Below are 24,235 nucleotides of genomic sequence, written 5' to 3'. Positions count from 1 at the left end.
AGGCAGAAACCCCCGCCACATACATCATAGCAAAATGGAGTAGCAGAATGCAAGATGCATGTCATCTACGAAATGGGCCGGAGTATGATGAAAGGGAAAGATTTGCCAAAGGCTTTCTGGGCTGAAGCATGTAACACTGCACTTTACATCCTCAATCGTAGCTACACGAAGGCTATGAATGGGATAACTCCACTGCAAGCCTTTTCTGGTAAGAAACCTTCAACTGCACATTTCAAAGTTTTTGGATGTGACTGTTTTGTGCATGTCCCTGATGCTACCAGGACCAAATGGGAATTGAAGAGCCAGAAGTGTATTTTCTTGGGCTACAGTGAAGAGGCGAACACTTGGATCTAGAGTTGTGTCATGGGTCAGCAAGAAGCAGCCCACAGTTGCTCTTTCTTCTACCGAGGCCGAGTACAAATCTACATGCTTTGCTTCTTGTGAAGCAGTGTGGTTGAGGAGGATTTTGGGAAACATGGGTGTAGTGCAGAACAAGCCTATGTAGTTATCATGTGACAATCAGAGTTGCATGGTGATTGCAGAGAACCTGGTGTTCCATGCTGGCACAAAACACATTGAGATTCAATATCACTTTGTACGCGAGTTGATCATGGATGGAGAGGTCGACTTGGTGTACTATCCGACTATAGAGAATGCTGTGAACATCTTCACGAAGGCTCTTGAAAGAGACTTGTTGGAGAGGCATCTTCATCGACTTGGCATTGGGCCGAAAAAGTAAGTTCACTTGTAGGTGGACATTGAGGGGGGGTGTTAGATATCAATACTCCACTCGTGTAACTACGTGGGAACCAGCTAACTCTACTTGTAAGCCCCCCATATGAGGAGAAGGCATTTGAGTAGCTCGGTTATCCAGTAGGTCTTGGTTTGGACACCAGATGGGAGCCATGTGTGGCCTAATGGTTGGACGGCTTCAAATAGAGTTGGCACACCGCCAACTAGGCTACATGCAAGTGCAAGAAGGCATCCCTTGACTGACCGCACTGAGGGTAGATAGAGCATTTGCCGGGGCAGCCCACTCTCGGGTTATGGGGCCCGTTTGGAGTCTCAGATGATCCTGGATGGCTGTGGGCCGAACGGGAATTGTAGGTTAGTTGCTCTATTTTGCGCACCGGTTCTATCATATGGTCGGTGGCCTATTTCGGGATCGACCCCCAGTCAACCATCTTGGGTGGACTGGGTCGGCCACCCAATTGAGCCTAACTGACTATGACTGGTGGCTATATAAGAGCAAGCTCATGAAGCCCATTTCATCATTGGCTATAGCAACCCTGATTCCTTAGCATCTAGCCTCCGTCTTCTACTATTTCCGGCACGCTATCAAAGCTTCTTTCACAGGATCGCACAGTTGGGAGGCAGCGCCATCTATTGTATCAGTTCTATAGTAATTAAATTTTTGATTCTCCATACTATCTTGTTTTCTCTCTTGCGTACGATATCCTATTATCTGTTGAGCACAGATGTTGTATTATTTTCTTACAACTATAAATATGAGTGTTACTAAATCAATAGTCTTACATCTCATTCCTAATGATTGATAAAGATTGAATTGGATTGTATTTCTGAAGTAATATTATAGATAAGTACACACACAAAAAGTACATGCTAGTGAATGTCTAATATAGTACTCTAAATCCAAAATTTTTTATTAGTGATTAAAATGAACAATATAATCAACATGAGATACAACATAAGCATCTCATCCTTTGCAATTAAGGTAGGATCCTACCACAGAGTTTTAAACCACCAATTATTGGTTGATTTTGGAAATTTAAGGATAAAAAATACATGAACAAGGTAAAAATTGAATGACTTCTTAGATTGCATCTTTAAATTTGAATTTGGCAAACAAGTTTTGATTATCTTATGTGTTATCATCTATTTGCTCATCTTTTAAATATCGAATTGGTACCTCAAACAAAGAACATGTTGTTGTAGATCACTGCCCCATATATGGGGATGGCAAGAGGGTAGATGACCCAATAGTCTATTGGATCTAGGATTCTCTATTGGATGGAATAAAGACAAGCATCCAAATCAAGATCTAGACAGTGCTCTAAACGTAGCTAGGGTTGGGATTTGAATGGTACCCAAAATGGGTATACATTATGAAACCAAGGCCTGGATTTGTTAGGAGACATATATTAGATCCATTTATTCCAAGAGTATTAGGTGAGATCAATAAGAAAATGTATTAACAACCTAAAGATGAGTCAAAGAATTGATTCAAGGGTTGACCTAATAGGCTAGACTTCAAGAGGCAATCTCTTCGTGATTTCCAGAATAATTCAAAGCATTAGTTAAGTATTGACAAAACAACCATGGCTCTGATGGTAGGTAAGGGACGTAACTTGGTGGGACTAAGAGAGCTCAACCTTATAATGCAACAGACCATTGGGAATAGTAATCATTAGATTCTTTGGTGGGAATACGGGAACTCAACCTTATGAGGCAACAAAATACTAGGAATAGTAATCATTAGATTATTTGGTGAAGACATTTGGTCATAGTAGCATGGAGAAGTTGCAAGTACATCTTCCAAAATTAATGAGCCAAAATGTTGAGAAGGAATGATATACATTAGGGAAGAAATAGGGTCTTAAAAGGTCCTCCTCAAGTGGGTAACAAAGAGGCCTCCTAGGTCCATTAAGCCTATAATTGAACCCATCACTTGTCACCTTTAAACCATTGTGGGAGGAGAGGCCACTCCTTCCAAATGAAAATTTTCAAATTTTGGATTGCTCCCTCTTTGAACAAATATGGAGAGAGGAGAAGAGAGGAGAGGAGATGAAGAGAGAGGACACAGCTAGAGAGCACACCAAAATGACTAATTCTGCACTAGATTTAGTTGAAACTGTAGAATATATACAAACCCGTTTAAGATTAGGGTTAGGACAGTCAACCCTTTCCTTTATAGCACTCTGTGGTAGTGCTATGCACAATATTGAACACATGATGTTGAGATGGTTTCTCAATAGATTCTCTCAATGTAAACATCATGAAGTAGGCCTACCCTCAATATGACAATTCTAGGGAATCAAAGAAGGACTGAACCTTACACTCCATCACACCCCTTTAATGGGAATGTCCTTTTGATGAGTCAAACCAAGAGCTTGTTGGTGCTTCTCGAAAAGCTCTTTGCCAAGTGGTTTGGTAAATATGTCTGCAACATTCTCTTTACTATCACAATGCTATAGTGTGATGTCACCAAGTAACACTTTTTCTTTGATGAAGTGCTCTCTGACATCAATGTGCTTTGTCTTGGAGCGATATACTAGATTCTTGGCTAATGCTTGAGCCGATTGATTATCATAGTATATTGTTGTTCATTAAAGTAATCTATTTTTGACAATAGTCTTCTGAGCCATATAGCCTCACATGCACCTGTTGTGTGTGCCCTATATTTTTCTTCCATTGAAGTTAAAGAAATAGCTAACTGTTTGTTTGACAACCATGATATAGCACCTTGAGCAAGAAAAAATGCATATCCCTATGTGGATCTCCTAGTCTCATGATCTCCTACATAGTCTGTCATAGTATCCATGCAACCTTGGTGGATGACTTCCTATTTGTATATCAAAGCCTCATGCGAATTCCTCCTCCCTATCGATCACAAGCTTTGCTCTACAACTGGCAACCTCAAGAGAAAATTCTAAGCAACATATGGTGCATTTACTAGGCATTGTTGATAGTTAAGAGGGATGAAACCTACCTCTATTGCTCCTTCACCATGCTTTTCTATCATCCTCCTTTTAGCTCTTTATTCTTCATATTGTCTGATCCATTTTTCCATTTCTTAACAATTGTAAAGATAAAAGGTGTACATTTTGAGTTGCAAGGAGAAACTCATTTTCATCTTCTTTGCCTTTCCTTGTTTGATCTCTACTACAACAGGTAGATCGTTGCTACCATTCCAAAATCTTGGCATATCTAGATTTGATTTACAAGAAACTCTGTAATATAAAACCTTGATTCTTGCACCAATCATCCTTTTGCCATGCTATTTTTTGGTCTAGCTTTTTGCCTCACATAGCCTTTCAAAGCCTTCATAAATCTTTCCAAAAAATCATCTACCAAATATGCAAAGTTCCTGCATTTGCCAATTCATCTACTAGGTGGACAAGTAGATGCAATTGGATGTCCATAATACTTGTTGGAAAATCTGTTTCAATAAAGAATACGAATTCAATGGCAAGATCTCTCATTTCCTAAATCAATGATTTCTTGATCTCTTTTTAGGATATCCACTCGATAAACACACACACACACACACACACACACACACATGCATATGCATATACACATACATATACATATGCATATCCATATACATATGCATATGCATATGCATATACATATACATATACATATACATATATATATGCATATACATATATGTATATGTACATGTATCTATATACATATACATATACATATATACACATATACATATATATACATACATACATATGATGAAGAGAGAGTCTCTAGAGAGAGAGAGAGAGAGAGAGAGAGAGAGGAGTGCACATGATATAGATACCTATACACTATGTTGTATGGAACATAAACATGAATATATATATACATGTGAACCCCTTAGGGTTAGAATTAGGTTTTGCCCTTGATGCCCTATAGGTATGGTACAATTTACACCATCCTTAACACCCCCTCTTAAATGGCACTCAGCAAGTAGAGGGTGCTTGTACAAGATCTTTTTGTGGATTTCATTTGATGCATATGATAGCATCCAAAACTAAAAAGAAAATTGAAAAGAATTAGAGTAGTATGTGCATGTGTGAGCACAATGACTATGTAGCAGATTCATGTACAATGAGTACAACTTACTAAATCCTGTACAATCGTGCATTTCCTTCTCTTAGTTGTGGGTCATCCGTCACCCTTAGGAATAAAACCCAAAAGATAGGCTGAAGAGAAGAGGAAGGAAATATGCAGAAAGTAAAGTCTGCCTGTATCAAAGACTAGTTGATTAAAAGATGACTACATGAAGAACTGCCTGTATGGTTGCATGTTGAACATGTCAAAGCTCAACATGTCATGTGTCACCATGGACTATGGAGCTACTTTGTAGAAGAGGAATCTGAATGTGAGGCTAGTCGATGTAGCTATGGAGAAAGAATTCGATAGGTTGTGACATACAAGAGTGTCACCAACCCAAAATAATTGACAGCAATGTCAAAGGTATGCTACAGTAGAGTAATCTCTATCATATGATGCGGTGTTGAAGAAGACCACATAGTTGGTGTGGAATAGTGATCTAGGCACTGAAAATCTGGGGCCGAAGGTGCAAGTATAATACTCTACTATGCTAAAGAAGAGGCTCATGAAACTGATAAGGCATGGTGGCTTGTCAAACATGTATGCTCAACTATCATGATTTGAAGCTATAGAATATAGCATTTGCCATAGCCTCAAGGTGGAGCTAATATTATAAAGGCCTAAAATCCTAAAATACAACTAAGAATGCATAAGATGTCCCTGAGGCATATGAGGTGCCAAATATTGATGTTGAGGTTGATCTAAAGTCGTGAATCCAACCACTAATCTATATTAAATATGGACTATATACAACAGCCATAAGTGCATGCTGAAACATTGAGGTTCCCCACGTTGCACTATGGAAACCTGATGATGTCCACTACACTTGGGCAAGAATACACTAATGCATAAATGTCCTTGTGTTTAGGAATGATCTATTGATCGAAAGAGGTGGTGATCTGGATCCAAGGGTGGTCCAATGTGGCATGACTGAACCAATGCTAAAATGTCTTGTAGACTAATGTGTGGATTCGTATTGCTCAAGGAAACTATGTCCAAAGTATGCTCTGTGTTAGAGGTGAAAGCATCAATGATAGATGCTCTATGTTAGAGGTGAAAGCATCAATGATGAATGATGGAATGGAGTCACCTAAGGAGCTAAATGCAATGTGGCATATATCTCCACATGCAGTTGGAGATGTGACTCATACTGAAAACTTACCTATGAATAATTTCATAATTAGAATTGAACTCCTACTGTGTAGCTACATCATCTGGTATGATAATAGATGGAATCCATGCATGAATGTGATGTATGAACATCACTAGAATCAGACAGTGCTACTGTGAGTGGGACTGCCTCATGTTGAGGACTTACCATCAATGTCAATGATTAGAGTGTGTTGGCTGATCCATGCTAAAATGTGGAGCATCTATGTCTAATCTCTCAAGACCAATGATCAATTCAACATCATAAACTAGTACATACAGTGTGGTAATTAATGCTCGTAGTGGGTTTCTCTTTCCACTCACGGATCTCATCCAGAGTCATGATTGGTATATCATCAACTGTGTGATGTGGGTAATTTCATGCTAGAGATAACAGTTTGGTGCTCTGTGCAAGAGGCTTACCCATGTACCGATGAAAGTTTCTACCCATGAGAACACTATGTGAAAGCTGCCATTGGGGCTTATGCTAAAGTATCAAACTCTAAACCAAGTCATGTGAGAACATGTGTATGCCAAAAGATCAAGCCTATAATGAAATGCTAACAATAGTGCATTGGAGTAGCCAAGAGGCTATAGAAGGCTAATGGATATGTGTAGGAACCAATGCCATAAAATAGTCAATGAAAATGACCAATCCAATATATTACAAGTGAAAATATGTAGTAATAAATCCCAATTCTACTAATGTAGATCATCTTCCTCAACAACAATGAGATCTATAAGGAGACTATTGGAAAGGTGATCATCTACTTTGCACATGCAACATTGAAGCATCTCTATGCATTGCTTGGCCATCCCATTTGAATTGCACTAAAATTGCACATGTACATTTGAATTGCACATGCACATTTGAGGGTATGCTCCATAACTTTTTTTAGTTTTATTTGCAACTAGAAAGATTTAAAGAAATGGAATCCACACTTATGGAGCTACTTCATGGTGGTCTTAAAACATTGACCTCTGGTGATATTTATATCTTGATTCAATGTCATTGATGTGTGGAAGTGCTAAATGCCAATTGAACTGAGTTGATGTCAGATGTGTGAGTGCATATACGGATGATAGATTTGAATAGATTGACGTTGGTGGAAACTAATTAAATAATTTGCAAAATGCCTTACTTGGCTTGGTGGAGTTGAATCTCCTCTATGGTTGTGCCAGTCTACTGCTAGACTACACATCAAAGTGCAAAATGTAGCAAATGAATTCTATCTTGACTCATTTTAAGTGCCGGGAACATTGAAGTGAATCAAGATGTGGTTCTGATGATGAGATTTGAATGATGATGACCTATGGAAAAGTGAAATGGTAAATCTGACATTCTCATCATGTAGAATACAATCTGGAGATCATTTTTACTTTTTACTGCTTTATGAAACTCCCTTTGGACAAAAAGTTATGGCCATTTGAAAAATGTGCCAAAAATTTTATCCAAGGGAGTGCCAAAATGATGATGTGGCACTATGTGTTCACATGATGTGTGCTTGTGTGGCACTATGCTTAGATGTCACTGTTGACATGGCATATGTGTTCACATGCAGAGGTTAGGTGTGCCTGTGGAGAGGCAATGTGCCTGGCTAGCACTCTACCACATGGCATGCTGATTAGGTGCCCTGCTATTAACGTGGCATTGCAATGATGATGTGGTTGTCAGTGGTGGTCAGATGACATGGCAGTCTTATGTGGAGTGCTGACATGGCATGCAATGTTGAGTTGGAAAGTAGGGTGCTGATGTGGTACCATGATGATGTGGTAGGCAAGAGGAGACCCTAACATGGCATATAATTGGGTCTGCTAACATGGCAAACATGTGGTAGTGATGTGGCAGATAAGGCACTACCATGTGTCACATGGATGGCCAAGGGTGGAAAGATCAGATTCCTCAAAATTTGATCAAATTCCACCAAAATCTTTGAAAGATTCTGTCAATCCTTGTTTGCTCTATCAAGAAGGTTGGGCCCATCATTTTGTTGTAGTATATAGTGTAGCTCATGGAGGATTCTCTTCCTAGGGTTGCATGCTCATTAGTTTGATTGCTAGCCCATTTTGTTGTCTTTTGGAGGAGCTCGCTGCTTTATTGGCGTTTGTGAGCAGCTCTAAGCGTGGAGTTCATTGAAGATGGTGGAGCTGCTCACAAGGCCCTGGGTTGGTGACTTTGGAGCCATGATGAGGAGCAACTGAGGTGATGGAGGCATGTAGGTGCTAAAGTCTGTCGGAGTCGACTTTTGCAGTGAGGGCTGCTCATTTGTGTGGCTTGCTGTTACTGGAGGCTAAAGGCATGCGTCTATGTTGTGTGTGCAAGCCCAAGATCCCATGAGTGTTGAACCTTTGAAGAGGGCATTGCTACTATTTTGGAATGAGCATATGCTCATGCATAAGCATAAGCATAAGCATATGAGCATAAGCATAGGGAAATGCACATGCTTATGAAAAGAAGAGAAAAGAGGATGAAAGAGAGGAAATAAGAGAGGGGAAAAGAAGAGAAAGAAAGAGGGGAAAAGAGAAGGAAAAAAAAGAGGGGAAAAGCATATGAGCTTATGCATAAGGCAAATGTATATGCTTATGAAAAGAACAGAAAAGAGGATGAAAGAGAGGAAATAAGAGAGGGGAAAAGAAGAGAAAGAAGAGAAAGGAAAAGGGGAAAAGAGAAGGAAAAAAGAGAGGGGAAAAGCATTTGAGCATATGTGCATAAGCATAAGCATATGAGCATAAGCATAGGCAAATGCATATGCTTATGAAAAGAAGAGAAAAGAGGATGAAAGACAGGAAATAAGAGAGGGGAAAAGAAGAGAAGGAAGAGGGGAAAAAAGAATGAAAAAAGAGAGGGAAAAAAGGATTCCTACGCCCATCACTACAGCTAGCACTTAAAGCACTAACTGTAGGCCAATGCAAATAATGAAAATAAAGAAAGGAAAAAAGAGGAAGCACTTTCTTACCTGGAGAAGTCCCGCTTGGTGTTTCGTGGACTAGCCCTACAAAAGAGAGGAAACATACCACCATTTTTCAGATAACTAGTTAGAGGAAGGAGGAGATTAGAGAAGCAACTTTCCAAAGGGATTGGATTGAGGGGACAAGCATAAGCCTACAAACAAGGAGAAAGCACGAAAAGAAGGGAAAGAGCAGGAAGAAAAATACCAAAAAGAGAAGAGGTGGGTCTTCTTTCTTTTACCAAATCTCATTTTTTGTCCTTAATCTCTGAAAATCAAGCATGAAAATTAGCACATAGGCTTAGCAATGAAGGAGAAACATGCTTCAACACTCATAAAATGAAATCTCATAAAAAATGAACCTACATTGCTTAAAGAGACACACTTTTTTGAAAAACTTCTTTTCACACAAGCAGAGAGAGAGAAGGGTGGAGAGGGAGCACAAGTGTTGCGAGAGGGGCTTGGTAGGGGTGAGGAGTGTGGGGAATAGAGGAGGAAAGCGAGGTCGCCGAATATAATATGGGAGGAGAGATTTTTGCTTTTCTCGCAATAGAGTTGTGAAAGACAGCATCACATAGGGTTTCAAGATTTAGTTCCCAGCATCGCTATATAGCGACACTTATATCCTAAAAGTGTCACTATATAGTGATACTTACACCCTAAGTGTCACTATATAGCGACACCTATATCCTAAAAGAGTTGCTTTATACTTATACCCTAAAAGCATTGCTATATAGTGATGAAACAGGGTAAAGCGTCGCTATATAGCGATGATTTAGGGCACTTGATCTAAGAAGAGAGGGAAGGAGCTCACATGTGGCTATTTTTTGGATCTTAATGGATTTCCTTGCATTCTGTGTTGTGATTTTGGAGGTGTCCAAATGGAAGGGACGAGTGAAAGCTTGTCAGATGATGTGCCAACACTCGGGAGCGCAAAGTGGCTTACGGAGAGGTTGTATTTTCATTGCACTCATTACAAGCGAGAAGTACGACATCAATGCCATATATTCATGTGCCACTTGAGGATGTATAGGGAGGAGCCCAAACCAGTACCCACCGTTGGTGGTGCATGTGGTGATGGATCATCGAAAAGTCAATGCTATTTGAGTTCAGGATTAATATTGCATGTGTACATGACACAAAATCTTGAGACGATCTTATATTTACATGAAACCTTGAAACAGGATGAGGAGGGTGGTGAGGGTGTGCATATACCTTCACACTTTGAGGAGTATAGTCTCTCGAATGTGCCAGAAGATGATGAGGGTATGGTGGACATGATGGATTCTATTTTTAGCGACAATGCACACGTGATGTCCGAGTCTGAGGCCATGTACATGGCACCTTTGATAAAGTATAGATCTTATGGACAGGATTGCAAGTCTTTGATATTTCTAGAGCTCCTAGACATACCAATGACATTTTTTCATGGAACACATCGATTGAAGGAGAGTCACTTATGATTGTGGAGTCATGGCTAACTTCACACAAGATAGCCGAGCAAGTGCTTCAAATACCAATCTTCTCTCCTCGTAGTTGGATTATTGTGGGACCATACGTGAAATCTATGAAATTGATTTCAAACGATTTAGTATTTTCATTCTTGATGTAAAATGGTTTAGAACTATTTACGATGATGATCTTTGTTCTTCCCAAGCATTGTGAGTAGGTGCATACTAATGATTTAATTAATTGAATCTTTCATTTTTAAATATCAATTGGTACATGTACTTAAGCATAATTTCATATAATTGATGGCATTTGGCACCCATCTTCAATATAGGTGGTTTTTCATCTGGATTGTTCCAATCCAAGATGGTGGTACATGATCCAAGTTGCATCACGAAGTAAGCAAATTTTTGAAGATAGAGATGTGGATATGGAGATGCCACTACCAATGTCGGATTCAATTGATCCAGATGGATCTAGTAAAGAAGATGAAGATCACAATATGAGCCAAGAGGAAGATGTGCATAATGACATCATACGGGAGGAAAATGGAGATCACGATATTGAGGATGAAGATGACGATCATCAAGAATCACCCGACTTTATTAAAGAAAATGATCAAGTCATCTTAGGTGAACGTATGATGCTAGAGTACAATGATGATATAGGAGATCAACTCGGTATAGAGTTGGAGATAGACTGTTTGGCACCCTAGACTTAGATTAGGATGAAGCCATGATGTAAATGCTCTTCATTGATTTTTTTCATCTCAAACTTGGACATGAATATATGAGCTTCAAACTTGATGTACATGCTCTTATACTTTTATTCTTTCAAAGGATCAAACATGTATGAAAAGAATTTTTTTTGTCATTGGGTAAACTATCTTTAAAGATCGGTATGGGAAAAAACACTCTCAGTAAAACGTCTCTATATAACAACCTTATACAAGTCTGCTGGCAAGTGTCACTATATAGCGACACTTTTATAAATTTCATTATGTACCGATGTTTATAAAAGTGTTGCTATATAGAGACACTTTTTAAACCCGCTTTGCATACTGATGATTAGTGCCCCATGTGCACTAAACATCGGTGCTTAACTGTCAGAATAAGGCTCTGTGTAGTACTGGGTAGAGGCTCCAACGATTGTCGAAAGCACTATGAAGATGGAAGGAGATAGTCTCCATAGTATTAAATGCTCTGCATCTCCCTTTGGAGCTGCCCATGTGATCGTGTTCGTCTCTTTTCTTTTGGTGAATGATAGTTCACTATGTGCATGTAGTCTTTACTGAATTCCAAAATAGAGTAAGCCAACATGGCCACGACTTACTATGGATGCGTGATGCCCCTACATTTGAAAATTTGGCTATTGATGATATCATCAAATTCATAGATAAATACATAACAATAGATAGCACGCTTCTACATATATCGGAGACAGAAATCCAAAAGAATAGACATAGAAGAATTGCCTAAAAAGGAAGAAGCGATGCAAGCTTAGTTTCCCTAGACCACCAATGAGAGAAACAAAAATATTGCTACCACTTACAAATAATGAAATTGACAGAATACACGCTGAAAATGCTAGGCATGTTTTCAAAGCATTAGAGGACCTTGCCATTCAGAACCTCGACTTTGAATCTTTCCTAAATTACCTATTGCTCACAGAGGAAGAGTACATTTTGGCAATAAGATGAAAAACAAAACAATCATCTAGATCCAAAAGATATATATACAAACAAATTTGATCCCAATATAACTGAATTGTGGGGTGCTAACACTTACATACAATTCATTTGAAACCCTCATGGAGCAGAAGCGTATTGCACATCATATATGGCAAAACCTAATGAAGCAACAAAGAAGTAGTAAGGGACACTCTAGCACAATGAATTAAAGGTAAGGTTCTAGCTAATGAGAGAATAAGAAACATGGGTAATACAATCTTAAACACACAACACATAAATGTGCAATAAGTAGTCTACCTATCGTTGTCATCGCTGCAACTAACAAGCAGCATAAGAGAATTTATATACATTAACACAAGCCCAATCCAAGAATGCACACTCCTACTAAAACGTAAAAGATAGCTACTAGACATGGACCAAAAAAGACCACCACCTCTATAAGGCATTTTGCTAGCACAATATGCAAGTGAATATAACAAACTCGAAAGTAACAACACCAAGAAGCAAAAATGAGCAAAGATAATACGCTTCAACAACTACAACAAAACAAGGAACCCCAAGAACCATTACATGGAATTATGTTTGCTATACTTGCCATTCTCAAACAATGAGCATGCACTTAACAATCAAAACATAACTTGGCATGACTTGTATGTGATGAACAAGCAAATAATTAAAACTAACAAGGAAAATTTAACACAGTAATACTACCATCTTTTCAAAATGAAACATGCGTTAGTGACAACAACACATCATTTGAGTCGACAAACATAGATAGTGAGCAAGAGAAATTTGAGCTAGGGATTGAGTTGCAAAGCACATCAAATCATACAAAGTTCATACTAGAAGGGACAAAAACATATGTGAGAGAATGTCAAATAGAGATTACCAAAGAATTTTTAGCAACATTATGCTAAGAAAAAGAGAAAATCCTTTAGAAAGATTTGGATTTTTTCTTTTCGCAAATGCAGGCACAGGAAAAACCTACATGCTACTTCTTCTTATACAAGCACTGCTTTGACACTATAGACACACAGATGCAACAATTGATGTTGAAAAGCCCAGGGCTTTGCTTCTTGCATACACAAGGAAAGGTGCTTATAACATTGGGGAATGTATTATACATTCAGCACTTCACTTGCCTCTAGAAACTATAAGTTATACTACCTTGACACCAAAGAAGTTGCAAACACTATCAACACAATATTCAAACTTGGAGCTTCTTGTTATTGATGAAGTATCACTAGTAGGACAAAATACATTTCTTGCAATTACCATGTGAATGCGGGAAATTAAACACAATCACTTGGTACCATTTGGAGGAGTGGATGTCTTACTGTGTGGAGACCTATGCCAAGGAAGCCCAACCAAGGAAAGTTGAATTTTCTCAAAAAGAGCTACAATCTTAATAGTGACAACATCAATATGGAACAACCACATTAAATGTTATGGACTCATCCACCTGATGCGGCCAAACAACCAAATATTCCTTGGCATACTAAACAAAATAAGAGTGGGACAACATTTAGAAGAAGACATTAAAACTTTAAACAAATTTTTTAAAAACAACCCCTACAAAGAGAGCTTATTCCACATCTCTTCTACACGAATGCATCAAAAGACAAACACAATGATGACATATTCCAACTTCTTAAATGACAGGCACATGTACTTCACGCAATAGACAAAAGGCAAAAAACATGCAACAAAATAGTAAAAATACCAAAAGACGCTAAGTGTAGTGCAAGTTTTCATCCACAGCTATATCCCTAAGAGTAGAATGATTGTTGAGAGTTGCACAAGTATCTTATATGTCCTTGATGGACTAGTTAATGGCATAGATGGTATTTTCATGGATTTCGATACAACAACAAAGTAGCCAATAATATGGATACAATTTCAAGACAGTAAAATAGGAAGAAATAGTCGAAGATACAATAGCAAAGACCTTTTTCATGAAAACACGCCACACAATTGGACACCGATACACCAAATACAACGGGAATGTGGAGAAAAATCAACTAACATTGTAACAAGAACCCGATTTCCAATTCAACCTACATTTCCACAAACAATTCACTGATCATAAGGCCTATCCATGATATCTATGGCATTTGATCCATCAAACATAAAATCACATGGGATTGTCTAAACAGCCCTATTGGGAATAAGTGACCTATAAAATCTCTTCTTGATAAATAAAATTGAAATAAATTATAACAAAGTAGACACGATGGTACTCCAATAAATTGAAGGCTTTGAAAAGAATCCACATGAGAAATAGAGAAACTTCTCGATAATGAAAATTGAAATTATTAACATTAAATCATTGAATACCTGCTCCATTTCACACAAAGATGACATATTTACAAACAACAACATCATGGCAACAACAATTATATGCTTTCAAGAAATGCACTCAACAAAAAGTAACATTTTTAAAACCAATGGATTCAATTGCATACATGAATATGAAGGTGTAGGGATTGCAACATATTATAGAAACAAACTCAAACTTAAAAGAGAAAATCCATCTACAAGGAAGGATGTCAATGCTATTCGAGACAACATCAATTAACATTTACAAGCACCTAAGAGCTAAAATCCACATTTTACAAATTCTGAAAACACTCATTAATCAAATCACACTAGAAACACAAACATACATCGTTGGCGACTGTAATGTGGAGTTCCCAGAAGAAGGGAATATACATTTTAAATGTGTAAAAAATTATAAATAAACAACACATGGTGCAACTGGTGATATAACCAACTACTATACACAAATCAACATTAGGCCACATTTGGATGAACAACGCTCCACAATGCAAACATTATGGAATAGACTTTGTCTATTTGAGTGATGATTCCCTCATCTATACTACTACCTGTGACAAACTCTAAAGATTCCAATACTAAGGGAGGCCCAGTGAATAAAATTCACCTTAGTAAGAGTTTACTTATAGAAGTTCTAACTGTTAGAATATTTAATTCACCCTAAATCAATCTCAACCTTCGTTGCTAAATGGTAAAAAATATGATTGCGTAATCCTTAATCATTGCAATATTTGCAAATGTTCATTAACTAAATCATTGGAAGAGATTATCTTTGAACTTCTAGCCTATTACTAGTTTTCAATACGATACAATTTTTTTCTTGTTTGGATCCTCTTATTCCAAGAAAATGAATTTTGTGGCAATGCCATTGTATTGATGACTTGAAAACCTATCATGACTATTGATCTTGACTTGTAGTTGTCAATGATTTTGTTCAATTTTTACATTTAATTTACCAAGTTAAAAGTTGGCTATCGTTAAGGTTTCTCTAACCATATTGCTTGCCGTTAAGCAAAACCTACTATTGTAATGTCACAATGCAAAATGGGATGCAACTTCATGAAGATCATGGATCTTTGATTAACACAAGTCTACATCATTAACACTATAAATCCATATAGGTAACTCCTCAACTTTGATCTACTATTCAAAATTCTTTCACAAAATCCTATTTGTATTTAGACTTCGATTGAAAACAAGTGCATGGGTAGCATCATACACAACCAACATCATACTATGTTTACATGAAAAGCACGCTGGCCAACATATGCAAACACTTGAGAAGGGTGCAAAACAAGTGATGAAATTAAAATATTTTTAATCACACACTAATTTTAGAACCCAACATAAGAACCCTAGCATCTAGTAAGCAACATGAAGAACATTGATTGTATTATGTATGTTGTAGTTGAATCTTCTAAGTCTCCTCAAATTTTGCTAGATTTCTGTGCCCCCAAGCAACCAATATCATTACAATTTTGTGATTGCCTCCCCTTTCCCAAAGATTAGGTAAGTACATGTTCTCCAGATGTGCAAGCATCTCCATTGGAGAAAGGAGGTATAAGAATTGAGCACTCCCCTAATCAATAGATTCATAGTTGAATTTATACTCAATATCTCATAATGCATTTGATACATGAGACTATTTATGTAGTTGAACTATGATCATGATTGTAATCTAAAATCTCCATAGGAAGCTAGGAGCATGTTAAGCTACAATGCTAGATTATTGTTATTAACATGCATTGTTAGCACATGAAACCTCCATAGGTATAACTGTATTCACAATCCATAACATCATCAACATTCTCTATGATAAGATCTACATAGGAGTCCTTGTCCATCTTGTGTGGCTCAGCTCGATCTCTCCATAAGGTGTTGTAGTCTTTTAAGTTCTTCCTTGTGCATTGCCAAGTCCTTCTCTCAAAACATATTCACTCTGAGGTCCAATTGTGCATGACCACGTCCACTTTGAAATCTATCCACATTTTACCTTTTTTTATTTTCTCTCAAACATGTGATAATAGGGGATCCATGTCCTCTATTAATATTGGGGCATTGGCCAACAGGGTCCACATTAAAGGAAGACTTACGAGAGTTTGGAAGTTCCATCAATTTGAACCATAAAAATAAGGATATAGGGGTAGATACTTCCATCAACCTGAAGCATAAAAAAACAAAATAGTATAGAGAAGAGACAGACAATTTAAACACAAGGGAGAATTCATTCTCTTTAAGTATAAAATCAAGGAAATACAGGCATAAAATTGTAAGGGGATAGAGGGTGGGATTTAAGAAAGGGATGGAGGGATGAATTTGTTCCTCCATAGGAGAAATGTGAGAAAGGGAGAAAGGAGCAATGTGAGAAGGAGGAGGGCTGAATTCTTTCATTCATACAATGAGGGAGGGAGAAAGAAGCAATGTGAGGTTCTCACGTGTAAGGAAGGACAAATCTTGGTGAAGGAGGTAGAACAACCAAGTGTAAGCAAGAAGGCAACCTAGCTTGCAAATGCTTATGTACTTTTGTTCAATGGTTCTTTCAAGGGGAGTCTAAACCAGGCCACCAGAGGGATGGTAGTTTATGATTCTTATGGAAAGGAGATACATAGGTAGGGATTTCCACTCAATGCCAAAGGCAACAATGAAGTAGAGTATTCAGCTTTGTGTCAAAGTCTCAAGGTATGCCTCAAACTTGGAATCCAAAGGCTTGTCATTAAAGGGGATGCTTTATTGATAGTGAAAAAAGTATTGGAATTATGGAAAACAAAGCATATGCATAACAAAGCTTGGGTTCGAGAGGTGAAGTGGCTATTAGGATGCTTTGAAGCTTGGACCATTCAACATGTGGATAGAGAACAAAATCATAATGCACATACATAGCTTAGTAAGCCATTGTAGGGATGGAATTTGTGACTAATGTGGATGGACCATTATATCGTGGGAGGGAGTATGTTGCCAAGGAGGAAGCATTTTTTATGATAGGAAGGGTACCTTCAGGTAGTATGACAAAACAAGAGAATTATCAATTTGTGAAGAAATGTCAAAAATTTTGCATTAATGGTGATGCTCTTTCCATGAAAGGATCAAATTTGGTATTGAGAAGGGTGCCTTGGAAAGAGGAGATGTATCATATATTTAAAACCTATCATGAGGGAGTATGTGGAGGACATTTTGCTTTCAAAATCAAATTGCAAAAAATATTATTGGAGGGTTATGTGTGGCCTTCTATTCAAAATGATGTGCAACATTGGTATAGATTAGATCTTGTTTCCAATGTTAGAGAATGGGAAAAAGGGTATTAAATCCTAAACCAAGGAATATTATACTTGCTTATAACCTTTTTGAAAGGTGGGGGATAGATGACATTGGACTGTTACCTTTAACCACTCATGGACTACATAATTATAGCCATTGACTACTTATCCAAATCAGTAGAAGCTAAGGTTGTGAAAGCAATGAATGCAAAGGAGGTATGCAAGTTTGTGTATAAGGAAATTTGTTGCGAGTTTGGGTTACCATTGGAGCTCTTGTCAGATAGAGGACCCAGATTTTGGAGTGAGTTGATGGATCTTTTATGTGAAAAGCTAAAAATCAAACATAGGTATGCCACTCCTTACTATCCCCACAATGTAATGGGATGAATGAAAATTTCAATGATGAACTAATGATCATGCTTAGCAAGATGATTCAGACTCATGAGAAAACACAAGATTTGGAGCTTCCTTATGTGCTACAGGCTTATAGGATTGTAGTGAAAGGAAGCACCCAATTCTCTCCTTTCTACCTTATTTATGGAGTTGAAGCTTTGCTACCTATTGAGGTAGAGGTGCTGGCGTTGAGATTCTTGATGAACATAAATGAGGAGCCTCAACATTACTTTAGGAACCATCTTTTGGAATTTCAAACAATGAGGTTAGATTGGATGTAGGCATTTGGAGCATTATCAAAAGACCCAAAAGCAAAATCAGTGGAGACCTAATGAGAAGATCAAGGACAAGAAAATTGGTAAGGGTGACCTTGTGATCCGTTAGACAATAAACTGGCTAACACTTAAGTTTTAGAAAAAGTGGGAAGGCCCTTTTAGATTGCAAGAATGCTTATCTAATGGCTCATACCTATTGGAGAACTTAGATGGCATGCCACACAGGAATAGAGTTAATGGAATGCTAGTGGTAGGAACTAGGTGAGACTAATACTGTTGTGCATGTTAGGTCATCTTTTCATGTTAGGGCTAGAATTTTGTTTGCATGAAGGTAAAAAGTGATTGTTAATGGTGGAATTAATGATAGATAGACTAGTGGGGGTGTGGGTAAAGAGCATGCAAAAAAAAAAAACAACCGCACCTCCCCAAAAGAAGCAGAAGTCACTATTTTTGTGATAACTTTTGATCCATAAGTTGAATTTGGAAGTTCGTTTTTGGTTGCAAAGTTGAAATCAAGCTGTACAAGTCTCTAGAAAAGTTTACAACCAAAATCTACAAGGAAGGGGGTAGAAAACTTGGAACACGATAGGAGACTTGTTTTTGTTGCAAGAGGTGTGAGAAAGCAGTTGTTTTTTAGGAGTAGAGGAAGCTTGTGAGTGTCTTGGGTTGAGAGAAGGATGGTGATCCTACTTTGTGCCATACCAAATTCTTCCTTGTATATGAGAGCCTCTTTGGATGGTTGTTCTTGTTTGCAGAAGTAGTGTAGGTTGTAAAAGTCATGTTTGTTGCAAGGTGTGCTGATGAAATATATGAGTTGTAGACTCTTTTGTAGTGTTTGGCGTGTGTTTCTCATCAAGTTTCACAACACCCAGAAACCTTGAGCCAATAATAGGTGCAATAACTATCAGCCCCCTGCCAATCCTTGTAAAGGTAATAACTTTTGATACACAAGTCGGATTAATGCTCTATAAAAACAAAAATTGTAGATTTCAATATTCTCTACAATGTATTTTAGAAAGCATGACAAAATTTGACGTGCACCTTCAAATATAGTCTCTAAACCGCTTGCCTATCTAAATGTACCAAACAATATCCCACACTTCTCTTGCACCTAGAAGTGATACAAACCAATCTCATGACCTCAAAAATAGCCTCCTCCTTAAAAAACATAATTTTGGGCATCCCCAAATGGCTTCAAAAATAAGCTCTCCATGTAAAAGATGATCTCAGCTCTATTTTCAGCTAACGTACACCCATTCAACCGCTACTTTTTCAGCTCTTTGCTAAAGATGTCTCCCAGTAAACCATAGGATCACATGTAGCTAACCCACCTAATACTGGTGCTTTTACATGTGATGTATACAATGTGTGATACAAGATTTTTTGGTCTCCAAACATAGGGCTATCAACGTGATCCCAAGCAAGGTCATTGACCATCTATTCTACTCAAAAGCTCTTGCAAGCTAGGAATTACTTGCTACCAATTGGAAGCAACTCAGGGAAATAGAACTCAAGATAGCTTGGATAGCCCAACACATTGCCACTACCTGGATTCCCCACAAATACTTCTCATTAAGTGATAGGAGCATGCATGCTATACCTAGAAGCTTAAATCTTGGTATAACAAAATTGTGGAGCTTCTAGAGGAGAGAGAGAAAGTATGCAATTAGACACTACCAATATTGAAAGTAATCAATTGGTAAGACCTTTGCAACAAATGGAAAAGCAACGCATGAATGCACAAAGCATGCGAAAAGGACAAGTGCATGAGATGACCCTATATAGCACAAAGCATGGCATCCACACATAAAGCATTAAGGCACACAGAAGAACCTAGAATCATGCATCAAACAAGGAAGAAGATTACAGATTGAAGAACTAGCAGGTCAACTATGTGGAGTCATCTCATTAAGCCATGAGCAGAATGATAAGAACAACACGTATTGAGAAGCAAAAGCCTTTCCACCTTTAGCCTATATTCTTGTAATCAAACCTGACCACCTAAGAGTAGCCATGTAAGCACCCAAGGGAGGATTTGATCTTGTAACTCACATATGACCACCTTGCAGTAGCCAATGGATCATGGCACCAAGGGGAGGTGTTGAGATGTGGTGCCATGTGCACATAATAGAGGCTACGGTATGGTATAGGAATGTATTAAAGTAGCCACCCTAGGATGTGAACTGATGTGAGGATGTGGATCGAGGACATCCACAAGGAGAGATGTGGATTAGAGGATCCCACAGGTGTTGACTATTCTCAAGGCTCTCTCTATATAAGAAGCCTATCTTGTATTGTTGAATAGAGAAATGCACATACACTCAAGATTTTGTTTATGAGTCCAAGCTAATCTATCTTGGAACCTAATTGACTTGAGTTACATGTAATGAGCACTCTCTTCATCATGTTTCCACATAGGTTTCATCCACCTTAGAGTGCTCCATAGATCCTGAGGCACACATGTTTTAGCAAATTCTAGCCTAGTCCCTAGATTCTCAAATGATGGAGTCCAAACATTAGTACAAAATTCAAAATCTTGATCAGACACTATTATCTATGGAAAACCATCCTGTACAAAGATAAGTTTGATGAACATTTTGGCATACTAGTAGGCATAGCTATAAGAAAATCCATGGATATTTATTCTCAAGATTGAATAGGAATGGGTAAAGACATTAACAATCCAAGAGTCTTTCCTTTATAACTTTTCATATTTTAACACGTGATGCCAAGGAGTTCCAAGGCTATGGTACTCTTCTCTAGGAGAAAGATGAAGTAAAAAGAGGATTCCTTTACTCCTAAGAAGCTTGTGAAAAATGTCTCTTTGGTTTTCTCAATTTCATTCCACCTAGAGGTGATTGGCAGAGAGATTTCCCCTTTGCCTACATGGAATGAGATTTTGTCAACCCACCTAGAGGTGGAGAGCCTTACAAGTTCACTGATGTGATTGAGGCATCAAAGAAGTGTTTCCTGAGTTTCCAAGACCAAATGTTAGCTAGCTAGAGAGAGAGAGAGAGAGAGAGAGAGAGAGAGAGAGATTAATGACATGGATTTGATTTAATGTTGAGAATGTAGTCTCATAGGCAAATGGTTGTTATACCTAACCTGCCATCGCAAACCAATCAAGTCACTTAAATATGGAAGGCATCATATCGATCAAATAAAAGGTGACAAACATTTTGCCATACCAAAATCTGTTCCAATCAATAAAGATTGACATGAAATTGCCATTGTAGATCCACTAACAATAATTTTCTAACAATGCCACCCATACTAGATCCACTAGCCATAAATATGCAACACATCACACCCAGTAAAAACACGAAACAATAATACTAGATCAATTTCTACTCCTTTGAAGATTTGATATGTAAGCAAGTGAGCCACAAAAGGGTGGACATGTTTCCACCCTTTTTCTTGTTCAAAGAGAAGTGGTAGACAAGTTAATCCCCTCACTTTCAAAAGCAAGTGAATGTTACTCTTTTTGGCATAAAAAAGGCTAGCCACATCTGATATGCTTACCCTTTAGGGATGCCTTTGTAGAGTTTTGAAAGGATGCCTTTGAAATCACTGAGGGGCAGATAAAGCCCAAATTTTGCACTCATGTATTTCCCAAACAACAATACTAGTTTGAAAGAAAGGTGCTCTATAACTTGACTTGATTTTGGGAAAGACAAAGAAGCAGTATAGCTTGATTCAATTTGGGTGGAAAAATAAATTTCACATCAAATTTTGAACTCTTTGCATGACTATTGCGATAGATCTTTTCTTTAAGAAGGATAATCTTATGATTGCATATTGCTTCAAAACATTTTGATGCTCTCAGATAATGCAAGAACATTTTTTGCATCACATGTTCCCATTAAAGTCTTTCACACTTGCAATCATTTCATACAAAAAAGATAATTGTGAATGGAACTTTAAGATTCACAGTCATTCATCCCTATTTTGGCAATGAATCATGTTTCTCATTGATTTGTTCCAAAAGATGTGCACCCCAATTCAAATTCTCTTCACAATGAAGACTATTGGATTGAGGTAAATAATATCTAAGGCTACCATGCCACAAATTTTCATAAATAAAATGGTATATAAGAAACACGCTAGAATCAATTTGCTGACTTTTCATACACCCAAAATAATTAAATGTACAATAATGGGGCTCTTGACAAACAATATAGATTGTGGTATATATTTATACCTTTGGATTTTATAAGAGTGCTTTAATAAGATGGCATTCTAATGATGTTCTTGTTATATTTTCTAACGTTTCTATTTGAATTGTTTCATTCTAATAGATTGCAAAGTATTTATGAAAATTGAGATTTCATATAAATTTTAATAGCTTTAAAGACATCTATGAGAACCATGTCCTTTTTTTTAAATCATGCCCCTTGTACTTTGGGTTGTTTGTAATACTTTAGAGATGATTACTATTTCTTGTCATTCAATGTTTCACTTACTTATTTTGCAAGTGTGTTTTGCGTTGTGTGCATTAACCATAAATACATCAAGATCTCATATGGCCATGTAATTTAATATATCACAAAACTTTTGCAATTTTAAATAAGAAATTGATGTCTATGCAAAAGTTTTTGTGATACATAAAATTACATGGTCATATAGTTTATGACATTCAAGAGGATGCAATGTGAAACTCTATAGACATAAACAAATAGATTTGATATAGAGGTGCCTTTCCCTTCTACTTTCTAATATATGTGCTTTTGGCCGCCATAGTGTCACCATTCAAATAGTGACAGTAGTGCACTTACTATGCTACAAATGATTGAAGCTCATGCTAGCATCCAATCATGAATTGAGAATGTATGATCTACTTTTTACTATTCCCAGGTAACTACAGGCCAAGATTCATCATCCCCTTTATTCTTACTTTTAAAAAATAATGGGAACCATAAAATTGCCTTTTTCCTCCTTTTATGAGAACCAATGAGAAGGTTCACCATCCTCTTTATTCTTACCTTTTTCAAACTTTTTGTTAGGGAGAACATGATTCTTTCTTCAAGGAGACAACTAACTTATGATGATGAATGGTGTAGGAGTTTTCAGCTCTAGCAATCTAGATCCAAATCAAGGCCTATATAAATCTTAACCTTAACTCATACATTGAAAACACCTTTTAATCCATTAATTACTAATGGAGGACTTTAAAGATTGCTTAAAGAGTAGTAAATTAAGTTCTTTCCTTTCCCCTCTCTTATTTTTCTTTTCTTCCAAAAACTAATTAATGTTTAAGAAAACTTAAAAAGATCCCATATATGTCTTATACATAGATGAGTGCCCTTAAAAATTTTCATCCTCATTTTTCATTTAAAGTCTTATAAAATTCAGCTTCTCTATGTATGTACCATGAGCAACAATACTTTTGAAATGCACATCCCACCTCTCTATGTATCTACTTGAGGGGGACACATTACAAGGGAGGGGAAAGGGGGACACATTAACCCTCCCCAAAGGGGACGTTATTCTCAATTTTAAAAATCTACCCCATGACCTCCTTTTCACAAACTTAAGCCCTAGCATGAAGCCATGAAGTACTATGTTATACTTGAAAGGAATGAAGTAACTTATAATGTTGCCTTCCCCTCCCCTCCCATCTAATGCGTGCTGCTTTCCTTTTGAGTCTTTAATGCCCCTCTTCACTCCATTACTTCACCTGGACCCTCCACCTGAATTGGCAAATCTTCCCCCCCTTTCCCTTTTCCCACCTTCCCCTTAGTTTGATCATGCACTTACCCTCTTCCTTTTCATGCCCATTCTCTCTCTTTTTGTTTAAAGGAAACACACCCACCCACTCACACACTTGATTTGAGGCTATCTAGTGGTAACCACCCTGCCTCGACTCCCCTTGGGGATCTCGAACGA

This window comes from Dipteris shenzhenensis, chromosome 17 (assembly GCF_047967505.1).
Source record: "Dipteris shenzhenensis isolate YYH24624 ecotype China chromosome 17, Dip_SZ_1.0, whole genome shotgun sequence".
NCBI lineage: Eukaryota > Viridiplantae > Streptophyta > Polypodiopsida > Gleicheniales > Dipteridaceae > Dipteris > Dipteris shenzhenensis.
Note: the sequence above shows the minus strand (reverse complement) of the source record.